Consider the following 16,693-nt stretch of genomic DNA (forward strand, 5'->3'; position numbering starts at 1 on the left):
AAGTAAAAGAAATCACTCTTAGCAGATCTAACTAGTATCAACAATAATTCATTCAACAAGAAAGAAAGCTACATCAAATGAACAACAAGCAACTATTCAAGCATTTAACTGAAAGAAATCAACTGTGAATTCAAATAACACTACGCAGAAGGAACAACAATCAAATACTTAAGATAATCTGATAAATTCATCAAAGATTAACACGCAGATGTAAACACAGCAAGATCTGGAATCTAATTTGAACGACAAAAGTAAATCATGAAGATCAATGTTCACAATAATCAAAATAATCCTAATTTCATGAAATAACAGGGATAAACAATTGCAAGAGTAAACATAAATAAGTATGGCACAAATAAAGCAGTAAATCTCCTATTGACCGGGCCCAGAGTCTCCTGAAGTCATTGCCGAAAGACACTCAAAATGTGATTACAGGTAAAAAATGATCTTCTTCATTAAACTCAATAATAAAGGTACAACATCATCATAGTGAAAATACTCTATGTCAAAAGTGAATAATTACAATCTCCAAATTTCTAGCTAGCTGTTCTATTTCTCCTGTCGGCTTTATATAACTTATGAGAGACAAACAAGAGATCTTGAGGATTTTGCAACCGACAATTTGATTTCATTACAAAATAAACTTGATTCTCTTGCTCTTCCGCTAGCCTTCATAATTGAAACGTTGTCCTTTTTCCTTTCCTTGGTCGTTATTGTCCCATCGTTTGAACAATAATCTTCCAATTCATATTCCTACATATAAAAATAGCGAAAGTTAGCCAGAATTACACAATTCGTTAATAATTGATTTTATCCAGCTTCTACAATCGTTTCTTCTAAATTGAAGATAAACATATAAAAATGAATGATTAATTAAGCTAATATGAGGATAAAACATACATTTTCTACGACCCAACAACTACCCTCTCCATAGAATTACCAATCTATCCTGCATCTTCCACAGGTTTCACTAAATATGGTTCTTGAAATATAGAATATCATTGTCATTGTCTTATTGGGCTCGATTGAGCTAATCCAAGGAGATACTTAGTTGTCGAATGATGTTACCATTATTTACCAATAAGGGAGTGTTTTTTGTTGAGAGAAACGTGGGTAGACAGTTTCTCCTTGCCCTTGTTCATTATGTTGTTGTCTCGCATGGATCCCCCTCGCCTCCATCCCACGATGCACCTAACCACGCTGAGGGTGCATAGTCAACACCTCTTACTTGGCCTCTTGATCGAGAAAGGGAACACCTCTTCTACGTCAACACACCCAACAAGACAATTTGGGATGACCCTTTGTCACCCTTAGGACCACCAATTTCAAAGATCCCCAACTCAACAACCCCTTACCAGAGAAACTTCCTCCAACTACCATAGAGACCACCAAGTTGTGTGATAAAACAAGTGTTGTGCCACTAGACAACCCAACCCTTGAGAAAGTGAAACTTGTCGACCTCACAATGAAATTCATATGGAACTCATCATGGAATGCAAGGGAATCCTAGGTTTCCGAGGCTACACAAGTATTTATCCAAACAAGATTCTATTTTCTCTTAAAAATCCTGACCCGTGCACAACTGTAAGCTAGAGTGCACACAACAATCAAGCGTTTAAGGTAATAAGTGACCACCCGCCAACCAATCACTAGACTTCCTAGCTTATGAATGACAAACAAGATAGAAGCCCCGATACACCTTGTTGGGAAACCACTCTTCTCCAACACACATCGAGAACCTATATACTGAAATAACACAATTAATTGACACAAATGTAATCACCAGACTAATAATTTTGTACATAGTGTGGACAACTTGCATTAATTCAAAGGCTAAATACAAAGTTATTGCTACAAGTTTGTAGTTTTTCTTCTCCTTGTCCAATCACTTGTTGCATAGCTTAATGTCGAATTGCCAAAAATCCTCGCACTAGGGATCTTGCTCTCTAAGGAGTCGAGGGCATGTCCTTTACAATATTCCTTCTTTTGTCACTAAGATAATACAAAGAGCCTTACCCTCGTAATTATTTTTCTCCTTTAGTGCACAACCATACAACCTATCATACAACTTCCATGCCATTATGCTCAGGTTCCTCAACCATCATAGGGCATGCCAACAACCTCTTCACTGGTACAAAATACCAATGAGAGATATGACAATTCCGAGAACCATTAATTGCCACTCTTCAATGGTGTGAATCTTCACACGAGCACACATGCCACCTATATGTATCTGACTAATATACTAAATGTCGAGAGGACTCATGGGGTGTCGAACCTTGCCTCAATCCCTGAGGCACTGTGTTCAATCACCCACATCAAGGAGACCCACTTTATATTGTCATAAAAGATTTATGCCAAAATTTATCATTGCTCAAACTTTTAATAATGTGAGCAAATTTGAAATGTTTAATTGAAGTAACAATAAAAACATTAATGAAACAAATAGGATATTATTTGATTAGTAATATCAATTATTTATTGTTAAAGTAACTTTGCTTGAGTGGTTTGGTGAACAATTGTTTCCCCAGCTAAGTGAGTTCAAGTCTCCAAAGACATGTTGTAAATGGCTTGTTTGTGCATTTATGAAATAGTTGTACTTGATAGCATTTTAGAATTTCTAATTGTTTGTTTATTTCATAGTTAACATAATTAACAATGATATTGTAAATAGAAAACTAAAAAATAAGTTATTATTATTATATGTAATTTTAATATTTATAAATATTAAAAGCTCTATTTTTTTTAATTGGAAGACGAATTTCTGGAGAATTATTAACTTTGAAATATCAACTGCCACTATTACACCAAGTACAACTATTTTCCGAGGAAACAAATTGTTCACCAAACCACTCAAGGTAAAATCCTTAGACAAAATATGTTCATAAACTCAAGTATTTCTATTACTAATGATGTTGGATATTTAACTAGTTTTGTGTCCTGAATATTTTTTAATGAGACACATTAATCTTTATACTAACAACCATATAAATTAAATGGTCAGGAAATGTCAATAGGCATCAAATCCATAATAAACATCAAAGCACTTATTGTGATCGAACGTTGTTAAAATTAAAATTTCCATATAATTAATTAAATTATAAATAAACTTTGTTACAATTCCATGGATTATCAATACCACATGCTCAAAAAACCACAATTCATTTCATATGGCACTTTTTCATATGACATTTTCTTTTAATGGATCAATTTAATTAAAAGATAAAAAAGAGCATAAATACTTTGGAGATAAATTTCAACCATTGATTTGTGTATATTACTATCAATATTCTATGAAAATTAAATCCCTACATAATACTAATGAGCGATATGACAATCTTGAGAACCATTCACTGTCACTCTTCAATGGCGCAGATCTTCACACGAGCACGCATGTTGCCCAAGGCTCTATGTTCTATCACCCACATTGGGGATACCCACTTTATATTATTTTTGTAAAAGACTTATGCCAAAAAGTATCATTGTTCAACTTTTAATAATTTGAGTAAATTTGAAATGTTTATAACTGAAGTAAGAATAAAAAAATAATTAAAAAAATAGGATATTATTTAATTGGTAATATCAGTTATTTATTGTCAAAGGATCTTAGCTTGAATGGTTTTGTGAACAATTGTTTCCCTAGGTGAGTGGGTTCAAGTCCCCAAAGCCATGTAGACACAGTAATCTTTATACTAACAACCATATAAATTAAATAGTCGGCAAATGTTAATAGACATCATTTCATAATAAACATCAAAATACTTATTGCAGAATACATCACATTGTTAAAATTAAAATTATCATATAATTAATAAATTATAAATAAATTTTATTACAATACCATGGTTTATCAATACCACGTGCTCAAAAAACCATAACTCATTTCATATGACACTTGTTCATATTGTATTTTATTTTAACTAACCAATTTAATCAAAAGAGAAGAAAATGACATAAATACTTTTGAGATAAATTTTAACCTTTGATTTGTGTATATCACTATCAATATTCTAGAGTATTCCATGAAATTTAAATCCCTACCATCCACCTATTAATTATTGATATTAAAATTTAGAAGCCTTATTCGAAAATAGACATGCCTATAGACATAATTAATCAATTTATTATAATTAATATCCATACTTATAGAAAAGCATCCCTTAAATTTCTTTATAAAAAAATAAATATCTATTCCTATATTTCAATATAAATTTCTTTTATATTCCTATTCTATTTAGTTGATATTTCAATCAATTTTCTTTTATATTCCTATACTATTTAGTTGATATTCACAATTGGCTCCTTTTGACTTTCATATTTCTCCACTCTAACCATAATGTTGGAAATCTAACACGTGAAGTTGATATTTTTATAATTTTTTGTGATAGTTAAATAATACCCTAGATTTGCCAATATGAAAGCCTTCTCAAGTTCCTATACACACTTTCTAATGAACTCTCTATTACGATAGTTGGATCCATTGCTTAGTATATGTTTGTCATATATGTGTGTTCATTTGAATTCCATGGATAGTGACCTTCATAGTTGGTTTAAAAGAAAAATAAAAATAAATGTGTTTGTCATTAGATGGAATGGTCGTATCAATGATAATATGTAATGGTATATTGAGGTTTTGATTAAATCCATGTAGTGTAGACCAGTTAGTTTAAGTAAGGTTTAGTCTACGTCAGGTTTCATGTTCAAACCTCAAGGGGAGGCATTGAGGATGGAAGCCACTTTTGCAGGAATTAAAGTATTCCAAGGGGCGTCCAAGCTCAACCAAGCTTCACACAATCCCGGTGATAACATCCCACTATGGGTTGATCATTCTTCCATCCAATAGACGAGCTATCCCTAACCTAAGCTGATCCAAATGGAAAGTGGTATCCACCATGGTATTTTCCTATGGTATTGAATGGTGTAACTCAAGGAGGCACCAAAAATACTATAAATAATAGGCCTCACCTTTCAAAAGGACACATCCATCTTCACGATGTGGCTGTAAAAGTTTTTTATTTTATCTGATCTAGTTAATAAAGAATTGGTTTTTTACCATATTGTCTTGTTCTATCTTTCAATGTCTTATGGTGATATTTAGCCTCCTTCCTCTCACTATAAAAAACCATCCTTCCTCTCACTATCTCGATCATGGGTGGTCAACAATAGTTGGTGTTGAGCTAAGTAAAGAAGGTGAAAGCTACACATGCATGGGAGGGGCCATAGGGTGATATTGCAATGGGGGTATTGTCACACGTTGATGTGATAGTTGAGAGGTTTCTAAAGGGATAAACAATCATGGATATAATGATTGAGGATGTCACAAATGGTGCAAGAGTGATTAGTTTGGAGTAGGCTTGGGTAAAGTTGTGGAGAGGCAAGCATGTCTCTAGCATGTGTGGGGGAAGGAAATAGAAGGGGAGGAAGTGACGAAATGGAGGGAACACAAGCCGACGGGTAAAGTTTCAAGATCATGGGGCAATGATGAGTAGAGTGATCTAAAAAGTCACAAGAGGCATAAGAATAGGGAAACTAAGTGTGATTACCTAATGATTGCATGGGTGGGGTTAGGCCAATATTAGTGACAAAGGTACCCTCAACATTCCTTTTGGCTCTCATATTTCCACAATTATTCCATGCATGACTTTTGGTGTTATGTTTTGGTATCTTGGGTGGATCCTAACTATTAGGTGAACTTTCACCAAGGGTGAGACATGAGAGATAACCAAACAAGCTAGTGGTGTGGTGCAAACAGATGGTAGTGGAGTATTAAAATACTTGGTTGTCAATGGGTGTAATAGATGGTTGTTAATTGGAGGAAGATTAGCTTTTCTAAAGTCAATATTGGAAAAAATCCTCGTATTTTAAAACTCTAGTATATATACCAAAGGTAGTGCTAAAAACTAAGGCATATGTTCTTCAAATTCTTGTGGACATGTAAGAGAGGAAATGAAGGTATTCCTATTGTTAAGTGGAAGATAGTAGAAAATCCAAAAAAGGAAGGTTATTGGGGCTTAAATAATATTCATTTTCTAGGGAAATATTTCATAGCCAAGAACATATGGTGTGTAATAAGTCATATAAGTTTATAGAACAAATATATTTTGCATAAATATATAAGGCATAGTACAATTATATAATAGATTACAAAACCAATGAAGGTTATAAAGAATGTATCCACTCATTGGAAGGCCCAAGTCCAAGAATTTCTAGTGAAAGATAATTGGTTGGAATGGTAGGTGGATAGAGGAAAGTGAGGATTGGAGTTGATCCTTGGACAAGATGTAGGTATGAGCTTACAATTCTAGAAGGGTTGATTGAGATTATCCAAGAGCAAGGGATAAATACCCTAAATCAAATATTAGCTTTGAAGTATACAAGAATTTGGTGGCAAAGTTGGATGAATGCACATGGTTTGCCTTGGAAGGTGGATTTGCATATTTATGGAAATTTTATGTGGATTATTTACTTCTAGGACATATCGGAATAAAGGAAGAAGAAGCTTCTATAGTTTACTCAAAGAGTTGGGCATTAGAAGTATATACAACTCATTTAGGGTACTATTCAATGTTCACATTTAATACACAAGCATTAAACTAGTAGTGGAAGGTATTATGAAAGCTTGAGGATTAAAAAAAGACACTCATTTTTATGTGGTTAACTACGAAAAAACAAAGAATTAACATGGGAGGTGATGGTAAAAAGTAAACAAGGATCAAGGATATGTATTCTCTATAGTGAAAATGAAGAAACATTCATTAGTCGAAATAGTAAGTGCTCTTGTGTTAGGAAAGTTGAGATAAAAGTAGAGTAAGAGTAATTAATTGGAGGTGTGATTTTTCTATAAAAGAATTCCCTAAAAATGGATAAACAATAAAGAACTTGAAAATTTCAAGGCATTTCATGCTTGATCATTTGGGGCATATGGTTGGCAAGAAACTCATGTATTTTTTAGGATAAATATATTCCATCCTTTCAATATTTTTCCAAACAAGATAAATTTCCTCAAGTTGTAATTAGCCCATCAAACAAAGAAAAAATAAACAACTAAAGGAATTGATCATTAATAAATCTCAAGCATGGGGAATAGTCGATGGAGCTAGGTAAGGCCCTCTACATTTTAGTAACTCGAGTGGAATTTGTATCTAACAAAGTATGACATTGTAAATTCTAAGGCGAGTTTGGGAAAAGGTTCAAATAACTATGCTAGCTTTATGGCTTTAAGACTCCTTTTAAAATGTGTTTTGGATAAAAATGTTAACTAGCTAAAAATAACTGATAATTATAGTTTGGTTACTAATTAGATGAAAGGTTCATGCCATCTTCTTCACACTTCTCTTAGACCTATGGATGGTTGATTAAAAGGGATGGCAAGTTCTTTTGATACATCTCCTTTTCTCATGTCTATAGCTAGATACTAGAGGAAAGCATTGCAAGAATAATCTCTATCTCTAAAATTAAACTGTGATTTTTGCAAAATTATGGGAATCTTGGGAATCTTTCAACTCATATAGTGTCTTTATGGGTCCTTTATTTATTAAAAAATATCAATTTGGATCACTTTCAATGAGAAGGTTGTAATTTAATTTTTCATAGTTTGTAAAGGTCTTCCTAGATTAAGTTTTTCCCACAAAAAATGAAGCTTTTCTTTTTGAAGTTATTGGGATAACTATATGCTTCCTTGAGTAGAAGTGTGAGTGCAATACAACATTAAAATATGTAATATCCATTTGGTTATAACAAAAATGGTGAATTTTTCTTTAAAAAAAATCCCATGCATTTAAACATAGGCCAAAAAAACAATTGCAAAAAGAAGCAACATTCAACCTTCAAATTTTAAGGTGTTAAAAAAAAAGTGTTACATCCTTCATATTTAAATCTTCACAAATCAAAAACTTATTATTATTTATTGGTATCACCACAAGACATAGAGAGAGAGAACAAGATGATATGATAAAAACTCAATTCTTTATTAACTAAGAAAAACCTTTTACAACTGCATCATGAAGATGAATGTGTCCTTTTGAAAGGCGAGGCTCATTATTTATAGTATTTTTGGTGCCTCTTTGAGTTACATTATTCAATAGCATGGGTGGATACCACTTTCCATTCAGACCAAACCTCCCCCCTTAAGAAGCAATGGTCCCCATTGAGTCAAGTTCCCTCATAAGAAGCTTCTGTTGTATATGAGTCAATGAAGAAAAGGGTTTTGCATAGTTAACCCATAACTGTGGGTTTGTGGATGACCTATAACCAAGTGGTGTTGAAGACAAGGGTTTTGTGTGGTTAGCCCATAACTATGGGTTTGTGGATGACCCATAACAAAGTGATTACAGTGTGCTAAGTGCCAATGAAGACAAGGGTTTTGTGTGGTTGACCCATCACTATGAGTTTGTGGATGACCCAAAACTGAGTTGGCGATGGCAAGCTTGGGGAAGGATTTTGTGTGGTTGACCCATAACTGTAGGTTTGTGGGGGACCCATGATGATGATGATGTATGAAAGTCTGAGGATAGAATTACCCTATAATTTTTATGGGATAACTGTGATATTGATAATGTATGCCTTAGAAAATGGACTTTGAGATATTTATCTGTGAGTATTCCAAGGTGACATGTGTAGAGAATGTTGCAACACCCATAGGGAGTCAAAATGACCATTGATTTTTTATTAGAACATTTGTTGAATTCATCTCTAGAGTGATTATGATGAGTAGCAAAGCCTTCAATATGCCTTGTAAGTTGTGACATTATGTAGTGTGAAACAACCAATGTTTTATTATACGAAGACACTGAAAGTTGGGAAAAAGGTGCAGGAGCTCTCTAGCTGCATAAGTACAGAGAAAATACCAACATGCATCTTGAACAATATATGCATGTCTTCTATAGCGATGCCACTTCGATGATTTCTTTAAAATTGTGACATGAAAAATAACAAGAAGCATGAGAAACCATCCCCTGCAATTTCTATTATTTTATTCTTGACAAAACTTTAATTTTTGTATGTCAATTGAAGGTTGTACATGGTTTTTAACATGATTTATTTTTGCAAAGAGTAAAAGTTTAATTTAATCCTCAAACCCATGTACAAATTTTGTAAGTATTCATAATTTAATCCTCAAATCCCTGTACAAATTTTCTAGGTATTGTGTTTACAAAGGTCGAATTGTCAAAAGAAATGAGAGAAACAATTTGTTTGTTTGTTTTAGCTGAAGCGAGCTATGAAAAGATGAAGAGGATAGAATAATTTCCGATGACTTCGTTGATTTTCTAAGTGCAATATAGACTAAGCACAATACTTCTGAAATACCGATAATTACTTTTGATGTTGATTTTCTTTTAAATTATTCCAATAATATCATTGAACAATTATACTTCAGAAATCCAACCATACAAGAACAGTAGAACAATCAAATCAGAATGCATAAGAAAAGACAAGATTTACCCTGGGAAAACCCACCAAGGGGAGAAACCCAAGAACCTTATCAATAGATAAATTCTTTTGTTCAACAAGAGACACGCCTAGACCTATGGTCAATTTGGTGAACTCCCCCAAGTTAAACCTCCCAATCTTATCTAGAAATTCACTCTGCCTCATCTGACCCAGAAATTTCGGCCCTCCTACAGCTGCCAATTACCCTAGAATTTCAACCCCTGCAACTATCCAAAATTTCGGCCCCAACAACTGCCTAAAATTTTGCCCCCCTACAATACCACTGCCCAAAAAAACTTCGAGCCAGAAGAGAGAGAGTATCCACACGTGCAAGCTTAAGAGAGAGAGAAAGAGATGGACTTCATCTTCTTCTTTGTCCTCCTTACCCTTCTTTATCTTCGCTAGGATGCCCATAAATTGTTCTTCACAAGAGAGTGCAAATTGGTGCCTTGAGGAGGAGGTCAAGCTGCCAATATATAATGTTTTGCCTAGTTCGAATGGGTGTGACTTTGCCTGTGCTAACTTGACTTGGAGGGAGGCCAACTTGATAACTTTGGGGCCAAAAATTTCAAATTCAAAAATTCAAATTTTCTTCTTTTAAAAGTTGCAATGGGACTTGGACTCGACCAAATATTTTTCTTTTGACTTTAGTAATTAAAAATATGTTACAATAATTAATACAAATACATCAAGTGGCCAAATATACATTATGAAGACTAACCATAGTTACAAATTCAACACTCCCTCTTAACTAGGGAGGTATTCATAATGATTGTCATAGATGTTCTCAAGTTGACAAATTTCTCTAAAAAAAGAATTTATCAAATCATCGTCATGATTAGCGTCATCATCTACCATCAACGTCCGTCAGTAGCCATATCTGGGGCGGTACCAAACACATGGCATGCCATAAGCATAATAAGACTCACTCCTCTAGATTGATCAACCATAAATGTTAAAACTCAACCCTCCTTGGGAGTACTAGCGGGCATTCACACAAGCCTCTTAGGGAGTACTTGCTCTACCCTCCTAGGGAGCACTTCCTTACCCCTCCTAGGGAGCACTTCCTCACCCCTCCTAGGGAGCACTATGGGTCCTGATGATGAAATGCCTCACTCAACCCTCTCTTAGGGAGTGATCGGGTCTCTATGGTAACATACCTCACTCAACCCTCTCTTGGGGAGTGATCGGGTATCTATGATAACATACCTCACTCAACCATATCTTGGGGAGTGATAAGGTCTCCTCATAGAGAGGCTCTCACCCAACCCTACTTGGGGAGCACTCTGGGCCTCTCAGACCATTCTCACTTTTAGGAGAATGTCCATCCATGTTGGTGTCATATCATCCCTCTCAACGAGAGGGGTAATCTCTACAAGCCCCATCTTGTCTCTAAAGTACATGAAATTCTCCCTAGGCAATGGCTTCATCATAACGTTAGTTTTATGCTCATCGGTGGAGATGAACTCGAGCCTTATCACTCTCCTCTACACCATGTCACAGATTTCGTAGTACTTGATGTCAATATGCTTCGACCTGTCATGGAACACAAGATTCTCTAAAAGCTTCACACAACTTTGATTATCACAATGAATTGTGATCTGTTCCAGTTCTTGGTCGAATAATCCTAAAAAAAACTTTCGAAGCCATATTTCTTATATACATGCTTTGTTTGCTACAATATATTTTTCTTTTGCAGTGTTGAGTGCGACAGATCTCGGTTCCCTGCTCATCCAAGATATCATAACAGAGCCCAAGCTTAAGTATACTCTCGAAGTTCTCTTCCTATCATCAACACTTCCTTGTTTGCAATATATATTAAACCATATTTCACAGTACCACGTAGATATCTCAAAATGTGCTTTGTTTCAATCCAATGCTCATGCCTCCATTCAACCAGGAACTGTCTCAAGATTTTCACAACAAAGAAGATGTCTGACCTGGTGTTAACCAAATACACCAATGAGTCAATGCACTGCGTAAATCCCCCATACTTAAATTCAAAAAGAGTCAAGGGATCTCTACTTGAATGGTTCATGAGGCACAATACTTGCTAAGGTTTTGCAAATGGGGTAGCAAGCTAAGTGGGCTTGATTGTGGGGAAAAACTCCGCAGTTAAGCGCGCTTGAGCCAGAGGAGTTCTGGGATGGGTGACCTCCTGGGAAGTCCTGGTTACCGGGTGCAAGCCCCGGAAGTGATGATTGATGCTATGTGATTCGTTCTCCACATTTCACTAGTTTCAATCCCACTTCTTCACCCCTGTGAGCATCACCCGATGCAATGAGTGCTAAGTGAACTATTCAAAAATCATGAGAAATTAGTCAGTTACGACTACCTCTCATGGAAATGGTCATACGTTTGAATGACTTACTTAACGCAGTTGAATCCCAAAAATGATATCTAATATAATGCACTGCGTAAATCCCCCATACTTAAATTCAAAAAGAGTCAAGGGATCTCTACTTGAATGGTTCATGAGGCACAATACTTGCTAAGGTTTTGCAAATGGGGTAGCAAGCTAAGTGGGCTTGATTGTGGGGAAAAACTCCGCAGTTAAGCGCGCTTGAGCCAGAGGAGTTCTGGGATGGGTGACCTCCTGGGAAGTCCTGGTTACCGGGTGCAAGCCCCGGAAGTGATGATTGATGCTATGTGATTCGTTCTCCACATTTCACTAGTTTCAATCCCACTTCTTCACCCCTGTGAGCATCACCCGATGCAATGAGTGCTAAGTGAACTATTCAAAAATCATGAGAAATTAGTCAGTTACGACTACCTCTCATGGAAATGGTCATACGTTTGAATGACTTACTTAACGCAGTTGAATCCCAAAAATGATATCTAATATAATGCACTGCGTAAATCCCCCATGCTTAAATTCAAAAAGAGTCAAGGGATCTCTACTTGAATGGTTCATGAGGCACAATACTTGCTAAGGTTTTGCAAATGGGGTAGCAAGCTAAGTGGGCTTGATTGTGGGGAAAAACTCCGCAGTTAAGCGCGCTTGAGCCAGAGGAGTTCTGGGATGGGTGACCTCCTGGGAAGTCCTGGTTACCGGGTGCAAGCCCCGGAAGTGATGATTGATGCTATGTGATTCGTTCTCCACATTTCACTAGTTTCAATCCCACTTCTTCACCCCTGTGAGCATCACCCGATGCAATGAGTGCTAAGTGAACTATTCAAAAATCATGAGAAATTAGTCAGTTACGACTACCTCTCATGGAAATGGTCATACGTTTGAATGACTTACTTAACGCAGTTGAATCCCAAAAATGATATCTAATATAATGCACTGCGTAAATCCCCCATACTTAAATTCAAAAAGAGTCAAGGGATCTCTACTTGAATGGTTCATGAGGCACAATACTTGCTAAGGTTTTGCAAATGGGGTAGCAAGCTAAGTGGGCTTGATTGTGGGGAAAAACTCCGCAGTTAAGCGCGCTTGAGCCAGAGGAGTTCTGGGATGGGTGACCTCCTGGGAAGTCCTGGTTACCGGGTGCAAGCCCCGGAAGTGATGATTGATGCTATGTGATTCGTTCTCCACATTTCACTAGTTTCAATCCCACTTCTTCACCCCTGTGAGCATCACCCGATGCAATGAGTGCTAAGTGAACTATTCAAAAATCATGAGAAATTAGTCAGTTACGACTACCTCTCATGGAAATGGTCATACGTTTGAATGACTTACTTAACGCAGTTGAATCCCAAAAATGATATCTAATATAATGCACTGCGTAAATCCCCCATACTTAAATTCAAAAAGAGTCAAGGGATCTCTACTTGAATGGTTCATGAGGCACAATACTTGCTAAGGTTTTGCAAATGGGGTAGCAAGCTAAGTGGGCTTGATTGTGGGGAAAAACTCCGCAGTTAAGCGCGCTTGAGCCAGAGGAGTTCTGGGATGGGTGACCTCCTGGGAAGTCCTGGTTACCGGGTGCAAGCCCCGGAAGTGATGATTGATGCTATGTGATTCGTTCTCCACATTTCACTAGTTTCAATCCCACTTCTTCACCCCTGTGAGCATCACCCGATGCAATGAGTGCTAAGTGAACTATTCAAAAATCATGAGAAATTAGTCAGTTACGACTACCTCTCATGGAAATGGTCATACATTTGAATGACTTACTTAACGCAGTTGAATCCCAAAAATGATATCTAATATAATGCACTGCGTAAATCCCCCATACTTAGAGTCAATCAATTGTCAGTACATAGATGGATCTACCAAATTGGCTTCAGAACCTCTCAACTTCTTCAAGTTAGCCACCACGAGAGTAGCCATGGATTTACAATCCATCATACCAAACTTCTAAAGGATATAAATAACATACTTACCTTGACCAAGGAAGACTTCGTCAAGTTTTTGCGATACTTCCAGTCCCAAGTAATAGTGCATCAAACCAAGATACTTCATATCAAATTTACAAGCAAATTACTTCTAAAACTGAATAATAAGAGGCTCAACTCTTATAAAAAACAATCATCAACACAAGTAATAGGATCACAAGTGCATTTTTCACAACCTTAAAATAAAGGTTTGGATCAACATCACTCTTGGTAAATCCCAACCTCGTCAAGTAATTGTCAATACGAGCATACCAAGCTCTTAGAGCTTACTTGAGTCCATACAAGGCATTATTTAACCTACAGACATGAGATTCCTTTCCATGCACCTCAAAACCTTGAGGTTGCTCTATGTACACCTCTTCCTCAATCACACCATTGAGGAAAGAAGTCTTTGCATCCATCTGATGTAAGTTCCATTGCAATGAAGCAACAAGAGAAATGATGGATCTAATTGAGGTGTACCTGGCAACTAGAGCAAAGGTCTCTTCATAATCTTCTCCCTCTTTCTGGGAGAGCCCTCTAGCCATGAACTATGCCTTGTATTTGTCAATACTTCCATCTACAACATGCTTGATCTTATATATCCACTTAGAAGTCACTATTGACTTTCCTTTCGGCCTTGGCACCCTCCCAGACATAATTCTTCATGATAGATTGATATTTTTCATTTATGGATTCCTTGCACACTTGTTGGCTAGTTGCTTCTTCATGAGTGGAAGGCTCTGCATCAATTAGGTTAGTCATGAGAGTTGCATAACTAGAAAACCTCTTAGGCTTCTTAATTTATTTGGATGTGCCATCAGGAGCGACATGTCCTTTTTCTTCTTCTAATGTAGATCCAAGCCATGCTGGTCTTTTTCTTATCTCTGGAACAGTAACCATTTCCATTGGTTCATGAGGCCCTTCTGGCTCTCTAGAAATTTTGTAGAACTTGAAAGCTCTTCCCTTGAAGCCTCATGCTTTACTTCATCCAAGGAATCCATTGAGACTTCTTTAAACTTCCAATATGCAACTTTCTCATCAAAGATAACATTCCGAGTGACCTCAATTTGTCATTGTTCTGGAATGTAAACTCTATAGGCCTTTGAAGATTCACTATAACCAACAAACATGTATTTCTTTCCTTAAGGCTCAAACTTGCTCTTTTTATCCTTAGGAACATGCGTGTGGATAGGACAACTAAAGATTTTCATATGTCTAATCTATGGTTTTCATCTAGAGAAAGCTTCTTCAAGAGTCATATCTTCCAGAATTCTATGAGGACTTCTATTTTGGATGTATACAGTTGTCAATGATGCTTCTCCCCATAAGAACATTGACAAATCTTGATCATGCATCATGGCCTTTATAGATTCTTCAATGGACTTGTTCTTACGTTCTGCTACACCAATATGTTGTAGATTATAAGGGACAATCAACTCCCTCTTAATCCCAGCTTTCTTATAGAAAGCCACAAGTTCTTTTGAGGTGTACTCTCCTCCATTGTTAGATCTGAAAATTTTGATCTTCTTGCCTGTCAAGTTCTCTACTTCAACTTTGAATTCCTGAAACTTTATGAAGACCTCATCTTTGGTCTTGATGAGATAAATCCATGTCTTACGAGAGAAGTCATCAATAAATGTCACATAGTACAATGAACCTCCAAGTCATCTCACAAGCATCAAACCACATACATAAGAGTGAATCAAATCTAAAGCTTCTTTAGATCTATTGTCACTACTTGGAAATGGTTTCTTAATATTTTTTCCAAACGCAAAACCTTTACAAACATCTTCATGATCTATTTGTAATTCTGGAACACTTGAAACTATTTGATTCAATTCAAGTAATGCTCTATAATGAAGATGTCCATACCTACTATGTCATAGCTCACTTGGATTGATTTCATTAGGCACTAGAGCATGAGTTGGTTGACTCACAAGCATATGCAATCTTCCTTCACAAATCACAATAACCCTAACATCTTCTATACTAAAGCCCTTAGACCATACAAGTACTTTTCCATCCACAAAAGCTACTCTATCTCCTTTATCTTCTAAACATGAAATAGAGAGAAGACTGTTTTTCAAACCTGGTACATATAGAATATTGTTGAGATGCACATTGTTACCAGATTCCAGTTCAATCGATACCTTTCCAACTCCTTTGATTACATAGTTGTGATTGTCTCCAAGCTATACCCTTTGAGAGAACCTCTTTTCCATCATGTTGGTAATATTTCCATGATCTTCGGTCATGTCTTGATGCACCGCTAGCTACTAGCCACATCTCATCATCATCTGCAATAGAACCTGTTAGAGAAGAAAAGTAAAAGAAGTCTTTGTCACCTTTGGGCTTCTTTGGTTGTTCATCTTCACCATCAACTGCGGAAGCATGTTGTTTTCCTTTTCTCTTTTTGCTTTTAGCCAATTCAAGACAATCCTTCTTAAAATGTCCATATATCTGACAACCATAGCATTGAATTCTTGACATGTCCTTTTTTTATCCTTTGCCTTGAGAGCCACATTTTGTTAGGTCCCTATAATACTATTGTAGTCCCTTATTGTTATTGTTAGTGTAGCCCCCTTACTGTTATTGTTGTGCCCATGTAGCACCCATATTATTATTGTTGTGCCCCATATAAACGCACTATTGTTATTGTTGTGTCCTTACATATTATTGTTATGTAGGCTCAGATTATATTGTGACCCCTTAGACTCCTATATATACCAAAGAGGTCTTGTCATTTGTATCATCCAAGAATTGTTCATTTATGCCATGTAAATGAGGTTTCCCCCTCGAAGAGGCTAATTTTCAAGTGGTTGATCTATTCTGTTTTGTGATGTGGTTGCATAACATTTGGTATTAGAGCTTTGGATTCTAGGGATTCGCTGCTTCAAATAGGTCATCTTATCATTTTCACTATAATTATTTCTTCCAA

General features: G+C 36.2%; 1 pseudogene across 2 annotated transcripts in view; it reads right to left on the reverse strand.

Moving 5' to 3' along the window:
• Positions 1 to 385: 385 nt before the first annotated feature.
• The window catches only part of LOC149151555 (serine carboxypeptidase-like 50 pseudogene), a 185,618-nt pseudogene continuing 169,310 nt past the window's right edge, over positions 386 to 16,693 (reverse strand). The window contains exon 2 of one of the 2 annotated variants that reach the window (XR_016262507.1): positions 386 to 753. The product of XR_016262507.1 is annotated as a serine carboxypeptidase-like 50 pseudogene, transcript variant X4 (transcript). The remainder of the gene's footprint in view (positions 754 to 16,693) is intronic. The other variant, XR_016262505.1, reaches the window with a different exon arrangement.

This window comes from Pinus tabuliformis, chromosome 9 (genome assembly GCF_031772625.1).
Source record: "Pinus tabuliformis cultivar Carrire ecotype Pingquan chromosome 9, CPIR1, whole genome shotgun sequence".
NCBI classification, from domain to species: domain Eukaryota; kingdom Viridiplantae; phylum Streptophyta; class Pinopsida; order Pinales; family Pinaceae; genus Pinus; species Pinus tabuliformis.